This window comes from Cervus elaphus, chromosome 21 (assembly GCF_910594005.1).
Source record: "Cervus elaphus chromosome 21, mCerEla1.1, whole genome shotgun sequence".
Taxonomy (NCBI): Eukaryota; Metazoa; Chordata; class Mammalia; order Artiodactyla; family Cervidae; genus Cervus; species Cervus elaphus.
This window is the reverse complement of record NC_057835.1, coordinates 69,409,763-69,431,422: the sequence shown is the minus strand read 5'-3', so window position 1 is coordinate 69,431,422 and position 21,660 is coordinate 69,409,763.

Here is a 21,660-nt window from a genome sequence, read left to right as displayed (position 1 = left end):
CCACTGCACTTCCTCATCCAGATATTTCATGTCACCTTATAGTCCACATAAAAGCTAATTTTATATTTATGCAGCAACCCCAGAGCCTCCAAATGACTGTCAAGATAGGATACAATACAGGTAAGCCCTGCAGTTTGTAGGAAATAGAACAAATTCTTAAAAATTACAGCTATTGCCTTCAGAACATCAGATCACTGGGAGATAAAAAGATTTTTATCACACAAAATTAGCCCAATGGGCCTATCTCCAGTGCCAGTTTAAAGGACTCTATAAATGATTAAACATCTCTTTGCTGGTCAGAACAAGAAGTTGACAGATTTTCTAGAAACTGATTTCTAGAGATTTTCTAGAAACTCTCCTGGAGAGTTTCTAATCTGAAAGACAATAGGGATAGCAAAAAGAATTACTCTTCCTTCTTAGTCTGATAGCTAGTAATCATACATGATTATTGAGTACTTGAAATATGACTAATCTGAAATGATATGAAATGTAAATACAAAATGCACACCAGATTTTTAAAGCTTATTACAAAAAGAATGCAAAATATATCACTAATAAAGTTTCATATTAGTTAGAGGTGAAAATAATAATATTTTGTTATATTGAGTTAAATAAACTTCATTATTAAAAACAATGTTACCTATCACTTTTTACTTTTTTACTCTGGCTATTAGAAAATTTGAAATTACATATGTGGTTTGCATTTGTAGCTTTCATTATATTTCTGCTGGAGAGTTCTGATCTAGAGCATTGTGAATTCTGAGGCTGGAATGAGCCTCTGTGGGAAACAACTCTAATGTAAGCCTGGTTCCTTTCACCTGCTCCACTATGGCCCTAGGTGAGGAACTTGTCTCTTCCAGTTTAGTAGTCAATGCAGATCAATGCAGAAACCTCCGACTACTCTCTTTGCCTTCATTCTCACCTCCAATTCTTGCCCATGGAACTGCCACAGACATCTTTCTAAAGCAAAACTCTGACTATACTTTAAAAGTTGCGGTGCTGCACATGACCAACAGAAGCTTTTAAATTAATTTGGTGGAAAAGACCTCTACAGTCTTTCTTAAGTATTCACTACTAGGCATCCCAATGCAGGTCATGCTGAAATACTAATTTTTTCCTGAATGTAATAGTGATAGCAACACATTGAGAGTTTACTGTGTGCTGGTGATTCATTTAATCATTACAAACAACTCTTTGGAGGTAGATTTCTCATTTCACGGAAAAAGCAGCTGAAGTGCTAAGAGAGTAAGTAACAATCATGGGGATTTAAGTCATAAACGGCAGAATTTAAACCAAGCAATCTACCCCAGAGTTTGTGTTTTTAACCACCAAACTATTTTTCCCTCTGCTGTTTCTCACCTTGTCAGTCCAACTCACACATAAGCAGGCTTTAATACCCAGATCAACTATCTTATCTGCTATGAAAACTTCATCACACCCACAGGAAATTGCACAATTTCTCCTCTCAGCAAGTGTGTGTCACATTCTTTTATTACTGCACTCAAGTTGGATTCTTCTACCCTCTTGCACTCTAGATAACATTGGCTCATGCCTCCAGTTTTTCAGGCAATGGAAATCCAAAACCTTTCTCCCATATTTCTCTGCATGAAGACTTTCATGTTCATAATCAACTCAACCTCTGAATTCCTGTTACTGTGTTTGTTGTCTTTGTTCCTGACAGTCTTAATCCAAACAGGAACCCAGGCCATGCCTCCAATTTTTACAAAAAATATCCCTTCCTTAAAGTATTTGTATTTAAAGCAACTTAATGAATGAATGGGCATCATGATTAGCAATTACATTACACTATTCTGAAAAACAAATGACTATTTTGTAATATTTACTTCTGTTTTTAAAATTCATTTTAGATACCAAAGAGCTACTTACAGTCCCTTTAAGTATCTGGGCTTTTGCTATCTCATTGTTGTTTTTTTCCTCTCTCTTCCATGCTAAGCTCTCTATTCACTTACCTCAATCTTCCCAACCCCCACTAATTTTTTAAAGGAGGAATTCACATTTTCTCATGCAGAAGAGCTTTTGATTTTTTGTTTTTCACTTAGGGTATCTTCTATCTTAAGGAACTTAATTTGTCAAATGAAGTTCACTCTCTGAGAGATATTTGGGTAATAGCTGTTAAAATAATACAAATTTCACTGCAGTAGAGAAATGTTTCTTTATACATCTGCCTTGCATGCCCTGTTTGATTGTATGTCTCCAGAACCAAAGTAGAGGTCCAGTAAATATTTGTTGTGGAATGAGCTACTTGTTTATTAATTAGAAATATCCTACTAGACAGCCAAGTGGCCTCTTTAAAAATGCAAACCTAAAATTTTTGTGATCACTAGTTCTACAGAGAGCAGAATTCCCACTCAGTGGGACATCTGTTTGTAAGACAAAGAGAGGTTGAGTCACATGTGATTCCTGAACTTTGTAGGGCTTCTCATCCCCAGGAGAGGATGACAACCACATTGCTCAGGAAGTGAACTATTCATTTTATGATCTTCTTTGTCTCAAACTCAAAGACTGTATTTCCTAAGGTCAGTAAATGTTAATGAAAACTAGTTTGTATGGATCCATTTTAATAGCCAAAACATTTGCTTCTATTGAGAATGTTTAAATAGATTCCTTCAAGGATATATTTACTATGGGATGTTTATAAATACAGAAAATTACAAAGAATAATACAACAAAAATTTATTTAACCACCATCTGGATTTCTTTAATGTTATTACTTTTGCCATGCTTGATTCAGATCTTTTTTAAAGGAAATAAAGCATTACGGATAAAGCTGAACCTTTATTATAGCTTTACATAATCATAAATACAATTATAAAAATTATTATTGTCTTTCTTGTCCATATTTTCTACTTTAATGACAGTAATGTTATATGTGCATTTACATTAGTGGTATAATATTAAACATTTCATTTTATTGTAATTTTTCACTCAAGTTCATGCTTTGAAGATATATGTGTGTTTCACATATAGTCTTAGTTCATCCTTTTTAACTGCTGTACAATACATATTTGACTATATGAATGTAATAAGCTTTGTATACCCATTCCCTTAGTATTTGACATTTAGTTCGTTTGCATAATTTGACATTTAGTTTGTTTGACATTTAGTTCATTTGCATAGAAGCTACCTTTAGCTTCTCTTCTTTTCTCAGCTATTTGTAAGGCCTCCTCAGGCAACCATTTTGCCTTTTTGCATTTCTTTTTCTTGGGCATGGTCTTGATCACTGCCTCCTGTACAATGTCATGAACCTCTGATGACAATGTCCAGGCGCTCTGTCTATCAGATCTAATCCCTTGAATCTATTTGTCACTTCCACTGTATATAAGGGATTTGATTTAGGTCATATCTGAATGGTCTCGTGGTTTTCCTTACTTTCTTCAATTTTGGCAATAAGCAGTTATGATCTAAGCCACAGTTAGCTCCCAGTATTGTTTTTGCTGACTGTGTAGAGCTTCTCTATCTTTGGCTGCAAAGAATATAATCAATCTGATTTCTGTATTGACCATCTGGTGATATCCATGTGTAGAGTCATCTCTTGTGTTGTTGGAAAAGAGAGTTTGCTATGACCAGTGCATTCTCTTGGCAAAACTCTGTTAGCCTTTGTCCTGCTTCATTTTGTACTCCAAGGCCAAATTTGCCTGATACTCCATGTATCTCTTGACTTCCTACTTTTGCATTCCAGTTCCCTATGATGAAAAGGACATCTTTCCTATGTGTTATAGTAGAAAGTTTTGTAGGTCTTCATAGAACCATTCAACTTCAGGTTTTCAGCATAGTGGTTGGGGAATAGACTAGGATTACTGTGATATTGAATGGTTTGCCTTTGAAACAAACTAAGATCATTCTGTCATTTTTTGAGATTGCACCCAAGTGCTGTGCTTTGGACTCTTTTGTTGAGTATAAGGGCTACTCCATTTCTTCTAAGGGATTCTTGCCCACAATAGTAGATATAATGGACATCTGAATTAAATTTGCCCATTGCAGTCCATTGTAGTTCACTGATTCCTAAAATGTCAATACTCACTCTTGCCATCTCTTTCTTGATCACTTCCAATTTACCTTGATTCATGGGCTTAACATTCCAGGTTCTTATGCAATATTGTTCTTTACAACATTAGACTCTACTTGCACTGCCAGACACATCTATAGCTGGGATATTTTTCTGCTTTGGCTCACTCTCTTCATTCCTTCTTGAACTATTTCTCTGCTCTTCTCCAGTAGCATATTGGCCACCTACCGATGTGGGGAGTTCACCTTTCAGTTTCATTTCTCTTTGCCTTTTCATACTGTTCATGGGGTTCTCTAGGCAAGAATACTGAAGTGTTTTGCCATTCCCATCTTCAGTGGACCATGTTTGGTCAGAACTCTCCACCATGATCTGTCCATCTTGGGTGGCCCTACATGGCATGGCTCATAGTTTCATTGAATTAAACAAAGTTGTGGTCCGTGTGATTGGTTTGATTAGTTTTCTGTGATTATGGTTTTCATTCTGTCTGCCCTCTGATAAGGATAAGAGACTTATGGAAGTGTCCTGATGGGAGAGACTGACTGAACGACAACAATATAACTTTAAAATCAATATACTATAATTCAATATATAATATTGTAATAATCTAATACTATGTTTTAATATCTATTGATACTAATATTATAATCTCTCTCTTTTTTGCTCCCTAATTGCCTGGCATATTTTTTTTCATCACACTACTTTCTTTTGTTTTGACCCATACTTCCTTCTTATCTCTTATTTCTTTTTTAATTTATTTTACTTTTCTTTCTTTTGCTTTTAAAAATTATATTTCTTTTATTAGCTTCTTAAGCTGAATATTTTTTCACTCTTCTTTATAGTGAGCATGAACTTCTATTGGCCAGGCTGCTCTCTCTTCTTTCTGAAAGAACATCCACCTTCTTTGGGAGAGCTTTATATCTGCTCCTACTTCTCTCAAGAAGTGTTCTGAATAGGAGCTAGAATGAACCTGTTTCTCTCGTGGTTGAGATTGGCCAAAAGGCAGGAATCGGAACTCAAGATAGCTCAGAGACCTGTTCAGGATTATTCAAATTGGAGCTGAAGAAAATGTTTAAGGGGAATTCGGGGCAGAAGTAGGAATGACTTGGGGGGAGCCTTTCTTCTATGGTGGGACAGGTCAAAACTTGATGTGACATCTGCCACTCCATGGAGAAATTCACTCTGCAGTAGGGAGGAATGAAGCTGACACACAGATGGAAACAAGGACAGGACAAATGCAGGGATATCCTGGGAAAACTGACCCCTCCCTAGCAATGTCCGTTCTTCCCGTTTGTGGACCGATACATATCTCTCATAGTTCCAGCAGGTTCAAATTGGACTTGCTTTCATCCAAAAGACTCCTGAATAATATTTATTTGATTGAGGGAAAATATGTGTGTGAATGGGAGTATGAATACAGCTTTTGCTTACTCCTTTAAATTTTAATAACAACTATTTGCATTATTGTTAATTTCCAAATATTTGATCGATCTATTTAGAAGAGTACTTTTCTCCCCAAATGTATAGTTTCCTCTGCTTCTGTCTTTTAAAATGTATGCCATTAGTTTCTAATTTTGTTGCCTTGTAGATAAAGAATATAGCCCACCAGAGTTATTTTTACTTAGTACATACTGGGATTTTCATTATGATCTGAAATAAGATCATTTTTTATAAATGTTCTGTAGCTGTATTTTTTGATGGCAGGGCACAAAGTTAAATTGATAACTTTTAATAATATTAGTAAAAAGTACATTATTAGTTAATTAATAATATTTTATTAATTAAATACTTAATAATATTTAAAATCAGGTTTAGTTTACTAATCCATCAGCTTTTAATACTGTATATTAAATTCATTCATTATTATTGTGTTTTTTGGTGATTTCTAACAGCATATATAAATTTTTTTCCTGATTTATTTTTACATGTATTTTTTGGTTATATTTCAATATTGTTAAGTTCAAAATCTCTTCATAATGTAATATTTTTTTGTTTATTTGAAGCTTATCAACATAAAATGAATTGTGTTCCATTTGATGTTTTTGAAGTTAATTTTAATTTGTCTAAAATAACTAATGTTAAATCAATTAATTTTGGTTTATTATGTCTGATTTCTCCCCTTCAGTTACATTTATCAACTTTTTATTATTTTATTTTGAGTTGTACGTAATAGCTAATTTTATGTGTCAACTGAGCCACAGTGTCTACATATTATATACCTGGACTATTTGGTTAAATAGTATTCCAGATATTTCTGTAAAGATGGCAATGTGAATGAGATTAATATTTAAATCATGAACTTTGAGTAAAGTAGATTGCCCTTCACAATGCAAGTGGACGTCCTCCAATCAGCTGAAGGCTTTTATAAAAGTGACCTTTCCTGAGCAGGAAGGAATTAGGCCAGCAGACAGCTCTCAGGCTAGTACTGCAGCGTGGGCTCTTCCCTAGGGCTCCAGCCTGCCAGCTTACCCAGACAAGACCACCAAGGTTCCATAAGTACATGAGCCTATTCCCTGAAACAAATCATTCTTTCTCCATCTCTCGACCTATTGCTAAGTGTACAGCATAATGATCTGACTTATACACAGTATAAAATGATTATCATAATCATTTTTATGATATGTATATCATAATAGGTTTAGTGAACATCTATCATCTCACATAGATACAAAATTTAGGAGACAGAAAGCAAATTTTTTGTGTGCAATGAGAATTCTTAGGATTTGATCTCTTAATTTTCATATATAACATATGACAGTATTGATTATATTTATCATATTGTATATTATATCCCTAATACTTATTTATCTTATAATTGCAAATTTTGACTGCTTTCATCCTACTCTTCCTCCCTCCTCTCCTCTGGTACCCAGAAATCTGATCTCTTTTTCTATGAGTTTGTTTGCTTGTATTTGAAGGATAATTAACCTACAACACTATATTAGCTCCTCTTATAGGTATCTCTATACATTTCAAAATGATCACCATGATCAGTTTAGTTACAATATCCCATCATGTTGTTGTTGTTTAGTCATGAAGTCATGTCCAACTGTTTGCGACCCCATGAACTACTGCATACCAGGCTTCCCTTCACTATCTTCTGAAGTTTGCTCAAATTCCTGTCCAATATGTCACTATACAAAGATTTTATGTACTTACTGTGTTTCCCACACTGTACATTATGGTACTGACACAGAAACAGACACACAGATCAATGCAGCAGAACCGAGAGCCCAGAACAGAACACACATGGATATGTGCAATTAATCTATGACAGAGGAGGCAAGCATATACAGTGGGAAAAGAAAGCTTCTTCAATAAACAGTATTGGAAAAACTGGGCAGCAATATACAAAAGAGTCAAACTGAACTATTCTCTCACACCATGCACAAAAACAAATCCAAAATGGATTAAAGACTTAAATGTAAGACCAGAAATCATAACACTTTTGGAAGAAAACATAGGCACTAAGCTCCTTGATATTAGTCTTAGTATTTCAGATATCTCTTTTCAGGCAAGGGAAACAAAGGCAAAATTAAACAAATGGGACAACATCAAACTTAAAAGCTTTTACACAGCAAAGGAAACAACAATACAAAAAAGACCACTTACTAAATGGGAGAAGATACTTACAATTAACACATCTGATTTAGGATTAATATCTGAAATATACAAAGAACTCATACAACTCAACCTAAAAAAAAAAAAGCCAACATGATTAAAAAATGGGCAGAGGATCTGAATAGATGTTTTTCCAAAGAAAACATTCAAATGGCCAACAAGGACATGAAAACATGTTCAGCATCGCTAATCATCAGGAAAATGCATATCAAAACCACAGTGAGCTATCACTTCACACCTGTCAGAATGGCTATTATCAAAAAGACAATAAATAACAACTTTTGGCAAGCATGTAGAGAAAAGTGAAGCCTCATGTACTATTGGTGGGAATGTAAAGTGGTGTACACTCTATGGGAAACAGTATACAGGCTCCTCAAAAAATTAAAAATAGAACTACCATATGATCCAGTAATTCCACTTCTGGATACTTATCCAAAAAAAGATATACACACCCTATGTTCATCGAAGCATCATTTACAATAGACAAAATATGAAAGCAACCTAAGTGCCCATCAAATAGACGAATGGATAAAGAAGAAGTATGTACTACAATGAAATGTTGTTGTTTAGGCACTAAATCATGTCCACCTCTTTTGCAACCCCATGGACTGTAGCCTGCCAGTCTCCTCTGTCCATGGGATTTCCCAGGCAAGAATACTGAAATGGGTTGCCATTTGCTTCTCCAAGGGATCTTCCTGACCCAAGGATCAAACTCACATCTCCTGCATTAGTAGACAGTTTCTTTCCCACTGAGCCACCAGGGAAGCCCACAATGAAATGTTACTCTGCAACTAAAGAAATGAAATAATACCATATGCAGCAATGTGGATAGACCTAGAGGGTACTATGCTAAGTGAAATAAGTCCAACAGAGAAAGACAAGTAGCATGTGATTTCAGTTATATGTGGCAGATTTTTAAAAAAATGAACAAACATAGTAAAACAGATACAGAGAATACACAGGTGATTGCCAGAGAGGACAGAGCTAGGGGGAGAAAAGAAATAGCTGAGGAAGATTAGGAGGCACAGAATTCCAGTAGCCCATATAACTTGAGCAATGTTTAAGACTCAAAGATTGAAGCAGTATCTTATCAAATACCCCAGAAAACTCTACATGTGTTCATTCCAGTCCCAGTCCTTAATATCACCTTCAAAAGATAACTGCATCCAGACTTTCAGTATAATAACTTTCTTTAGGATTTTTCTCACCCAAGTGCACATCTTTTTTTCTTAACCACTATCTGCCTTTTAAGTCTTTTTAACTTCATTTTCTCCCTTCATTCTTTATTTTCCTTATAATTAATGGGATGAAGAACCAAAGATTTTAAACTACAGAGTTTCCCATAGCCTGTTTTTGCTGGTCACACACTGATTGTGCTATTCAACATCTTCTCCATCCTTTGTGTCTCCTGCATATGAGCAGCTGGATCCGGAGGCAAATTCAACCCCACTGGTAAGACAACCGGAAGCATGTCATGTCTGATTTTATCCTCTTATGATGTTAGTAGCCATTTGTGCTCAGCATTATAGGTTGAAGTATGATAATATTAAATTCTAACATTTTGTTTTCATTTATTACCTGGAAATAATTTTATAAGAGGGTGTTTGCCCTCATTCACCATTTGATTACTCTGTAATACAACTTATACAGAAAGAAGCAGTCCATACAAGATAAACTCGTCATTCCTTTCTTTTATTCACCTAGTTTTCAAGTTAATGAACTGGTTCCCTGTCATCTTCAGTAGGTGACCAATTGGTTTGTCAAAAATATTCCATGAATTTAAAAATATGAGATGGATTTTGATCTATTACAATTTTTATCTTTAATAAAACTAAATTTTGTATGCTAATTGTATCCCAATAAAGTGATTTTGGGGGCTTCCCAGGTGGCACTAGTGGCAAAGAACCCACTTTCCAATGCAGGAAACATAAGAGACATGGGTTCTGCTCAGGAAGATCCCCTGGAGGAGAGCACGGCAACCCACGCAATTATTCTTGCCTGGAGAATCCCATAGACAGAGGAGCCTGGTGGGCTACTGTCCATAGGGTCACAAATAGTCAGGTACAACTGAAATGACTTAACACTCATGCATGCAAAACGGTTTTTAAAAAACTCAACATGTTCTAATTTTGACTAATAGGATTTTCTTCTAATTGGCTGTGAAAGTTACTTTTATATTCTACTAACTTTTGACAGTTTTCTTGCTATCTAGAATGATATAAAAAATAATTTTATATTTAATTATATGTATATATTCATTCCAGTCCCAAAGAAAGGCAATGCCAAAGAATGTTCAAATTACCATACCATTGCACCCATTTCACATGCTAGCAAGATTATGCTCAAAATCCTTCAAACTAGGCTTCATCAGTACATGAACTGAGAACTTCCAGACATACAAGCTAGGTTTAGGAAATGCAGAGGAACCTGAGATCAAATTGCCAACATCAGTTGAATCATAGAAAAAGCAAGGGAATTTCAAACAAACATCTACTTCTGCTTCATTGACCATGCTAAAGCCTTTGACTGAGGGGATCACAACAAACTAGAAAATTCTTAAAGAGATGAGAATACCAGACCACCTTACCTGCCTCCTGAGAAACCAGTATGCAGGACAAGAAGCATCAGTTAGAACCAGACGTGGAACCACGGACCGGTTCAAAACTGGGAAAGGAGTACATCAAGCCTTTATATTGTCACCCTGCTTGTTTAACTTATATGCAGAGTGCATCATACGAAATGTTGGGCTGGATGATTATATCAAAAACCTCAGACATGCAGATGATACCACTTTAATGGCAGAAAATGAAGAGGAACAAAAGAGCCTCTTGATAAAGGTAAAAGAGAAGAGTGAAAAAGCTGGCTTGAAACTCAACATTCAAAAAACTAAGAGCATGGCATCTGGGGCCATCGCTTCATAGCAAATAGATGGGGAAAAAATGGAAAAAGTGACATTTTATTTTCTTGGGCTCCCAATTCACTGCAGATGGTGACTGCAGCCATGAAGTTAAAAGACCCTTGCTCCTTGGAAGTAAAGCTATGACAAACCTAGATAATGTATTAAAAAGCAGAGACATCACTTTCCCAAGAAGCATCCATATAGTCAAAGCTCTGGTTTTTCCAGTATTCATGTACAGATGTGAGAGTTGGACCATAAAGAAGGCTGAGCAAAAAAGAATTGATGCTTTCAAACTGTGATGCTGAAGAAGACTCTCTTAAGTCCCTTGGACAACAAGTAGATCCAGCCAGTCAATCCTAAAGGAAATCAACCCTGAATATTCATTGAAAGGACTGATGCTGAAGCTGAAACACCAATACTTTGGCCCCCTGATGTGAAGGGCAGGCTCACTGGGAAAGACCCTGATGCTGAAGGTTGAGGGCAAAAAGAGAAGGGGGAGACAAAGGATGAGATGGTTGGATGGCATCACTGACTCAATGGACATAAATTTGAGCAAACTCAGGGAGATAGTGGAGGACAGGGAAGCCTGGTGTGCTGCAGTTCATGGGGTCACAAAGAGTCAGAAACAACTTAGTGACTGATCAACAGCAATATGTGTATATTTTACATATATTAAAATGCACTTAAAGAACATACTGATATTTATAATTCAAATTTAAAACTGTGAGACTTTTGCTTAACCTCTTCTATATGATATCTGTATTTCTTTTACTCCATTCTAACAATCCTAGTTCTCAAAAACACAAAGGATTATAGAATATCCCACAGTTACTCATTTGCTTTACCCACTCTTCACATATAACAGTCTTAGAATAACAACATGCGAAAATACTGGAGTGAATAGCCACTCCCTTCTCCAGGGGATCTTCCTGACTCAGGGATCCAACCCAGATCGCCTGTACTTTAGGCAGATTCTTTACTGTCTGAGCCATCAAGGAAGCCACACCATAATATTACCACCACCAATCATAATTCCTGAAAACAGTTAAGAATTTCTGTTTGCATGTGTTTGCCTCTTCTCCTCCACATTTTAAATGATTGGTTGACTGAATCATCTGTATTCTCTTATCATCTTGCCATTGTGTAGTATAATTTCTTTCTTTTAAACCTCATTTAGTCTTATTTCTGCAAGTAAATAAGTGTTTAATATTTACTACAAGTCTTTAGGTTGAAGTCTCACTAGTCATATTGCTTGTCTGACACTTGTTTTCTTGTAGATTCCTTAGTAAAATCTCATGGGAACAATATTTCCTGAGTTCTTGAATGTTGATAACAGTTTCTGTATCCTTTATATTTGAAAGCCAATTTTTTTGGACATAAAATTCTTGGCTTGTATTTCTTTCCTTGACTATCTTAAATATGTTACTTCATTTATTCTGACATAAGCGTTAATGTCAAAAAGTCCAATGATAATCTAGTTTCATTTCCCTTGTAAGTTACTTACTATTTTTGTCTAGATTCTGAAAGGATTTTTTTGGTCTGAAATTTTTAATAGTTCTATTAGAATATGTCTTGGCACAGGCCCCTCCTCTTAAGAATACAATATATTCTTTCAAAGTGTTATTTAAAGTATCATTTTTTTTCAGCAAAATATCCTTGAATTATAGACTTCATTATTTTTCTCTTCCTTTCCTTCCCTTCCCTTCATTAGCGACATCTGCTATCAATATTTTAGATCCCGTTTTTCCTAACTTTAATATTTGCTGTTTTCTTTCAACCTTTTGTTTTTTGTCTCTTTCTTCCTCTTGATTTTCATGTTTCCTCCTTTTCATGTTTTGTTTCACCTTAGACATCTGTTGTGTTTATTCATTCATGTTTTCCTTCTAGTTTAATCATTTCTAAAATGATGTTTTTCCTATATTTTTAATTCTTTGGTGAATCTGTCATCTCTTTGTTTAGGTTTTCTAATTCTTATTAATGTTATTCTTTCATGCCTGTATCATTTTCTTTATCCTTTTAGTTTGTTTTGAAATAACTCATTACAGTTTTATCTGTTTTTTGAACATGTGTTTCTGGCATGCTTTCTTTGTCTGTGGGATGTTATTCTACTTTTTAATCTCTTTTTTTTCCTATAATAATTTTACATAGCATTTGGCCTCAGTACTTTTCTATTGCTCATTTTCACGTGAATTTAGTTTTCCTGAACTTTAGAAGGAGGCTTGGTTCAGAGAGTTCTTCTAGCTGCACAAAACAAGCACTTCTATTATTTTTATATAGTATTTTAAAATATGGTAGCTCATTTTCTAAACCCTCGTGGCTCTATTGCTTCTACATTTCTCTCCCTTACAGTTTGTCCTTGGTGTGGAGACCTAGCCTAAAAAGGAGTCCTGGGGGGTCTGTTTTGAGGTTCCATGAGGTACCCTGCTTCAGGCACTTTAGGCTTACAGTGGGCTTTCCAAGTGGTGCTAGTGGTAAAGAACCTGCCTGCCAGTGCAGGAGACCTGAGACCTGGGTTCAGTCCCTGAGTCAGAAAGATCCCCTGGAGGAAGGCGTGCAACCCACGCCAGTATTCTTGCCTAGAGAATCCCATGGACAGAGCAGCCTGGTGGGCTAGAGTCCATAGGGTCACACAGGGTCGGACAAGACTGAAACAACTTAGCATGTACCGCACGCATTAGCCCCTTCTACTCATTCATTACCATGGTGGCAAAAAGCCTCTCCACTTTCATCTGGTTTCTCAAATCAGCTGTCTTGTCCTCTCTGTGAATGACTTGGGCTATGTGTTCTCCCACTCACAGATAGATCTCTTTGCTCTCCAGTACAGATGTGATAACATACAGTCTTACGGCTGTGATGGTTTATTACCACTTACTTATGAAAGGTTGTCACTGAGCCATGAAGAATGCCAGGATTCTTGGCCTTCAGAGGAGAGGAAATTCTATCCGGGGCCAGTGACGAGCCTTGATCACTCAGAGCTTCTGTGCAATAAAGTTTTATTAAAGTATAAAAGAGATAAAGCTTCTGTCATAGACATCAGAAGGGGGCAGAAAGAGTGCCCCCTTGCTAGTTTTTAGCAAGGAGTGTTATTCCTATTAGCAAGCTGCTAATTAGAAAAAGAAAATGTCTCAAAACTCAGAGAGTGGCACCAGGCCCCTCACCCACAACATGCATTTTGAGATAGCATTGGCACAAGGTGAGTCGTCCTGGGCCATAAAACAATTGACATGAATCTTGAAGAAAGGCGGATTTCTAAGGAAATACATAGTTTCACTAACATAACTTAAGAGAACATTTCCATGAGTAAAACATACTGGTTTGTTGAGCCGTTATCGGTTCTGAGTCTTAGGTGGAACCGACTTGAAGAAAGACAGAGTCTAAGGTAAATACATAGTTCATTAACATAGCTTAAGAAAGACATTTCCATAAGAAAAACACATTGGTTAGCTAAAGGTTTGAGAAAAATTAAGTTCAAGGGGAACCAGGGGTCATCATGGCAACACAAAAATTTAAAAGAAACCTCCTTTTAATTTTGTATAGAGAAGGGGGAAAAAAGCATCTGATACTTGGTTTTCTCCTGCTAATTCAGAGAGAGAAAAAAAAGTTTGACACTTGCAGCCTATTTCCTCCTTTTGGAGACCCCTAGCCTTCCTGCCGGAGAAGGCAATGGCACCCCACTCCAGTACTCTTGCCTGGAATATCCCATGGACAGAGGAGCCTGGTAGGCTGCAGTCCATGGGGTCGCTAAGAGTCAGACCCGACTGGGTGACTTCACTTTCACTTTTCACTTTCATGCATTGGAGAAGGAAATGGCAACCCACTCCAGTGTTCTTGCCTGGAGAATCCCAGGGACGGGGGATCCTGGTGGGCTGCCGTCTATGGGGTCGCACAGAGTCGGACACGACTGAAGTGACTTAGCAGCAGCAGCAGCAGCCTTCCTGCCTGTTACCCTCTCACTTATATTTGATTTTTAGAGATACGTTGTCATTTAGTTTTTCTGTAAATTATTTCCATGACTTTGCTTTTCTATCTACATACTCTGTCTGTTTCTATGTGGGGATTCAAGAAGATTCAAAAGCTATGTAGCCACCCCCATAGCTGTCATTCCTAATTTACCCATTCTTGAGATTTTATTCTTATACTCATTTGATGAGCTCAAGCATATCTTCAATTAATGTTTTTGAGTGTTTCTTTCTGGAAGATACATAAGTGATTTATTTTCCCTGCTCTTTTTTATCTTGGAATTTCTTTCATATGCGACAATTTGCTGAGTACAGAATGCTTGAATCTCAACCATTTCCTTTTAAGTCCTGTATTCCATGTTACACTGTCCTTTAGTTCTTAGTATTGCAAAAGAGAAATTCAATACCAGGCTTCTTTCTTCTTTTATTTTAAAGCAGTTTTTGTGTTTTTGTTGTTTCTGTACATTTGGTAGTGAAATGTTTGCATAATTTTAAAATTACACTAAGGTACATCCAAATCAGGTTTTTCAAAACTCCTATAGTGCTAGTCAAACTAATGTGCACATAACCTTGATTGTATGGAAACACTTTTCAATATATTATATATGTATGAGAGATGAATGGTTTTAACAGACTCAGTTTCCAGAAGCTCAGCTTCTACATGTAAATTTTCCTAAAATTGATCTACCTAGGAAAACACATACTGTGAAGATATCATGAGGTTCTTCTTTCTTTTCATAATTTCCTTTCTCCCACTTTAGAAAAGAAACGAATCTCTCACTCTTCCTAATCTTAATAAGGTGTCATGGCAATCTTTTTACATGGCCACAAGTTCATCAGCGTTTCTTCCATAAAGAGGTGGAGTCTTCATCTCCTCTTAGATCTGGGCTAGATAATGACTGCTTTGACCAACAGAGTCTAGTAGAAGGGACGACTTCCAATTCGAGGTCATGAAAGACCAAGCACCTTCTGTTTTGTTTGCTGGAGTACTTGCTCTGGCCCTTAGTCCTATAAGAAGTCTCGCTGCTCGGGCCCAACCAGCATGTTTTGTAGCATGTTGTAGCCTAAGCACACACAAGCATATTGTAGCCCAAGCCCCATGGAGAGGCTGTGTGTGAGCCCTCTGATGGACATTTTCAGCGGAGCTCATACTTTAGTCATCCAACCCAACACTGGACATGGAAGTGAAGGAACTCCCAGATAATTCCAGTCCCAAGCCTTCGAGTCATCCAAACCTTTGATCTTTGATTCTTCCCATCTGAAACCCCAGACATTATGGAGGAGAAATAAGACCTTACTGCACTCTGACCAAATTCCTGACCCACAGAATCTGTAAACACAACAAAGTGATTGTCTTATGTCTCTGAGTTTCAGGAAAGTTACTCAGTAATAACTGAAACAGGCATATTGGCCTAGAATTTAAAAACCTCCAAGGTGACAAACAAGGCAATAGTTTGAGATACTGGTGTAGATGTTGATAAAGGAAAGCACTTGAATGACTGGGTAGAACATCATGCTGCATGTCATTTGGCCTCTGATTCTTTGCCGTCAATAAAATTATGAGAAGACTTTATGGATTTATCAGATGCTAGATAATTCAAATAATTTTTATCTTTTGTAGTTATGTGATTTTTTGGTGTACAAAACAGAAGATATTGAAAGCATACATGACATTGGTATAACAAAAATTCTTCTGTTCTTATTGATGCAACCAAAACTTTTCCTCATTTTCATCTATACAAATAAACAATGGAGTGGATGCTGAATTATTTATCATTCTAACAATAAGTAACATTCATCCATGATCATATGAACTGACAAAAGATAGCCTTAACCATCTCGTTAAAACAGCCTTCCAAATAAAATCATACTACATATGGTTAATAACTATCAAAATGTATGGTACATTTATAGTATTTTGATCTGTTTGAAATCAACAACTTAATTACAGCTGCAACTAAAAAAGATTTGTGTAACTTTCAGAGCCTGTAATTATAGAAAAATTTTAAAGTTTAAGTTTATATTCACATTTCTAGTATTAAAAATATGAAGATTAACTGGGAAAATCCATGCATAAATTATGTTATATTGCTATAAATCCTACAGAAAAAGGAAAAGTGAACTGAACATGTGTAGAACTATTTTAAATTTCCACCTTTTAAAGATGAGTTTGTTCAAGCATTTTTTAAAGTAGACAATGGTCATCACAGAAATAATTAAGCCATTTAAATCACACTGGACACTTTTTAAATAATGATGACATATTTTTGTTTTAAAATACAAATGTTCACAGTACACTATGAAGAAGATCCTTTACAACTGTTTAAATTTATGATAGCAACTTAGAAATGTATGAAGCATCTAAATTTCTTTACTACCTTTATCTTATTGAGCTTTTTAAATCTCTTCCTACAGCCTAAGCAGCTCTCTTTTCATCTTAGTCTATTGTCTTATCATCTTCTCCTTCCTCTTTTGTTTGATAAAGGACACGTTTTTGAGAATTTTATTGAGAACACAAAACAGATGCTTTCAAAGATTTACTTTGGATCCCTTTAGTTAACTGTTTTTAATCTTACACAAATTTTTTCTTTTTATCTTTAATGAACCATTTACCATTTCTTATATTTCACAGTATTTTCTCAAGCCATTTGTTGACTTTTTTCGTTTGTTGATTCACATGCCTCTGATTGTCCACTTCCTCCTTAGAAGTGTGATTGTATTACCTGTGAATGTAGGCAGTAGAAGTAGTTGAGAATTCTCAATATACTTTGACCTCGCTATAGCTATGAGGATTCTATATGTAATTAATTTAATGAAAATTCTTCCTATAGAATAACAGAACTTGACCCGTATTCCTGCTGACATTATTGGAATTTTGCATTGCTTTCAATAATTTTAATGAGTGTTACTACAATAAAGCAAATTGGAAATAATTAACCAGTCACCCTGATAATCTTCAAGCTAGGAATGAGAAGCTTTCAAATGGGTATACCAACAGGGGCATCCTTGTTTGCAGACAGTCAGCGGGGGAATGGAGTGTGTTGAGAACATAGCGTGTTGGCCGCACTTCAGTGAAGACAGAAACAGCAGAGGGCAATGCCGCTCACAAGGCGCAGGAAGAGGTGTGTGGCAATGAACCCAGCTCACGGTTCACTGAAAATCAGCATGCTACAAGATGCCGATCTTTGATTCGGGCATTTTCTCAGCCCAGCTGCTGCCTAAGAGCCTTTAATTAGAAGAAACACAATACTCTTCAAACCATGATGTTGGCTAGCATTCATTTGTATTTGGTTCTTACTGAGGCCTGTATTTAATGCCATCAGAGCTCACTCTGGGGAGAGTGTGAGCCGAACCTCCTAGAGCCAAAAATATCCCCCAGGCACAAACACAAACGTGGGTTCCATTCCATACTAAGTCAAAGAAACATATTATTGTCCTATAGCCAGCAAAGCTGTAAGGAAAACAAACACTGAAAGGCAGCTCTCCAAATAGTGACCCATGTTGACCACACCTATTTTCTGCTCCGTCTTTTCTGGATCCACACGCCTAATGTGGGAACTTCCGTGCAGTATGACCCCTGCCCTCCACAAGCAGTGGATTGACCCAGAGGTCGGCACCAGTGAGGCCAATCGAGTGTCCCATCTTTCTTGTTACAGCTGGTTGTTTTGAGGTGAGCGCCTGCATCAGTAAGTCCCTCAGTGCACATTTGGACGTGGGACTGAAGGAGTTAGATCAGTCTCTTCTCAAAGGTGAAGGGGGACCCTCCTGCCATTGTTTCTGCCATGTGGACAAAACCAGGCAGCACCACGAGAGAGGACTCCGGTTGCAAGGGAGCGCCATCTACATCCTGGCCTCTTCTATGGCCAAAGCCTTTAACTCTTTCTTAGATTCCCTGAGAGAGCCAAGAATCTTTAAAATAAATTCCCATTGTTTTTAATTGAAATGGTTTGAATTTGGGGTCTGGACTTGCATACAGCGGATTCCTGACTTAAAAAAAAAAATTAGATTTATCAAACCTGACTGCCTCTCAGTAATTGTTGTTATTTTTATGAACCAGAAAAGTGTACCATTCCTCTTGGTCATTGAGTCATTCCTTTCGCCCGTTCCTTATCATCTTATTTTGTGCTCTACTTGGGGTTGGAAAATCCTTTTCTTGAAATGGCTTCTTGTGAACAGCGATTGCTCTGAGAGTTTATCTAGATAGGCCTGTTTCCATATGCACCGTGTTTGATTGATACATGCAGTAAAATATCCAGCACTGTGACTTTTGCTGCCAAAATTCTCTTAGAAATGGAAACCAGAACAGCCTTTTTTTTAAGATAGGCCATATGCCAAGATTTTTTTTTTTTTTTCATTTAAGGAAGAATATAGGAAGTAAAATAAATGAAAGAAAAACAAGTCACGGCCCCAAGAAGAACCGTGCACTGCTTTACAACAACTGCTTCACAGGGACAGGGCACCAGGCCACCACACAGCATCAGTCAGTCAGTCAGTCAGTCAGTTCAGTCACTCAGTCATGTCTGACTCTTTGCGACCCCATGGACTGCAGCACACCAGGCCTCCTTGTCCATCACCGACTCCCAGAGTTTACCCAAACTCATATCCATTGAGTTGGTGTTGCCATCCAGCCATCTCATCCTGTGTCGTCCCCTTCTCCTCCCACCTTCAATCTTTCCCAGCATCAGGGTCTTTTCCAATGAGTCAGTTCTTTATATGAGGTGGCCAGAGTATTGGAGTTTCAGCTTCAGCATCAGTCCTTCCAATGAACACCCAGGACTCAACAGCATGAGTAGGTCTCACCAGAAAGACAGCACCGTCCCTGCCCCAAAGTGGAGGCCAGGAGAATGAGCATCCCTGTAATGAGAGGAGACACTGTCTGTGTGCGTATGTGTGTATTCAGTCTCTCAAACAACTGGAATTATAAATAAAAAGAGAAATTTCTTCCAGGAGATATCTCTACAATTAGCAGAACGCCTCTAATGAAGGCAGTGGGAAGGGGGAATGGTGTTCTCACTCATAAGTAGTCAGCCAGACCCAGCTTTGGCATAGCTCCTCTTCAGTATGCTTGCCTTGCCTTTTCAGACCCTGTCTCAATTCTATCTCAGTGTTACTCGAATGCAACATGTGCTACAGGAAAGGAATCCTCTCTTGGGGATTCTTTCATGTTCACAGGAATTCCTGCTGCAAATGTGGTTCTCTAGAAAGGCACATGCATAAACAGAATGGAGGTAGTCCTTCATCCCACTCCCTCTGAAACATACCAGGTGCTGAGATTTCCATCTCCATCTCGAATTTGAGGATAGACATAATTAAAGCTTTCCTCCTACTCTCCCATACATCAGCGCTGGTTAGCTCCTACCATCTGAGAGTTGCTTGCATACACCTGGAAATAAATATGAGTCCCTGGATACACAGCCATGAAGTCTCCGCACCAAGATCTCAGATCCTTTCTCCATCCGTTTCTTTTCATTTCTTCTGTTTATCCAGAAGATGCTGCTCTTGCTGCAAATGTTGATCACAACTTCTAACCACATGGATTTAATTATTTGCCAGTTTGGTCAAAACAAGCAGCCTTACTGTATTTGTCTTAGATTCTCCTCTATAGTTATTTACAGTAAAGGGAACCATGAACTTAGGCACTGAGCAGCAGTTAGTCTATAAAAATGGACAGTCACAGCAACATGTGGGATACAACAGAAGTTTGGCATCGCCAATTACAGGACTGGAACTCAGGAGCTGAGCTCCATACCCCAATAAGGATTTGGGGTAAGTTATCAGATCATGCCTAGAAATCATATTAGGAAAATACCTTCTGAAATGTTGACCACCAACAGGTCTGTGGTCCTTTGTCTGAAAAGTTCCTAAGTAGAAGACCTAGAGATGAAACCACAGATGACTGGCAAGAGAAATTCCTAAAGGATCTCTTCTTTTGCCAGACTCCTCTGTTTGGGCTGTTAAATGAAAGAAGATGAGAAGGGCTCTAAGGGTTTTGGCCTCTCTATAGGATCCAACAAGGTTGCAGATGTGGTACCTGTTCCCACATTAGCACTGCAGTGTAGAATATGATTTGAGGCAGGTAGTAGAAACCAGCTCAGGTCAAGTTGAGGTTTCTCTTAGGAAAGGTCTTGATCATCCATTATTAAAAAACGTCAGACAATACTGATGAACATGTTAGCCTGGGTAAACTTCCTTTTGAAGAGCTCAAATCTTCTAGCAGCAAAGTTCAGTGGTCTTGTCAACCAGCAGTGCAAATTTGAGAACCAAGTCAGAACGTAGGAGATCAGTTCCTACAACTTTGTTTATGAGAAAGGACAAGCTGTTTGCAGCACACGCTCTGAGGCAGTGACTTACTCCTAGGCCCTGATTACAGGTGTGCAAACCAGCAGGTAACCCGGGAAATCCCATGCTTCCTTCAGGTAATGCAAGATGCATGGAGATGGGTTAGTCACAGTTAAGACTTATTCAGGGCTCCTTAACAAGCAGAGCTGAGGGTGAGGGGAACCTAACCAGGCTTCAGCTGTATGGTCTAGTGTGTATCATTTACTCTTCTGACACTCTTTAATGTAAAAGGAGGGGTTGAATTAGATAATCTCTCAGGGCTCTTTCTGGGAGGAAAAATTTATGATACTCAATTAAGATATTCAATCATTCTTTAGATTTCAAGGACCTCAGGGGCATGTGAGGTTTTTCTTTTAATTACTTCTGTGATAAATAACATACTTAGAACATTATTAGATCAATAATCAGGTGCTGGACAACACACAAAATACTCCTAGTATTTTCTCTCATGTTTTAAAAAGTAATGTGGCAGAGATGGTCATTGAGTGAGATAAGTCTGTTATTGAAAATATGACATGTATTTTAGACACCCCTGTTCATGACAAGGTACATTTTGGTTACATCTCTTACACTGGCTCTTATCCAGAAAAGAAATTTGTTTGTGCTCAAAATGGGGGATATTATAAAGGTTGATTAGATATTATAACAACTTTAAGTGAGGTCAGTACTTTAGGAATCAGATGAGTATTTAAATAATTTTAGTGTGACCACTGAATCATATATATACATCATCATACATACATATAAAGATTCTTTTCCATTATAGCTTGTTACAAGACATTGGATTGGAGAAGACTGGAGCTGAACAAATTGTTACC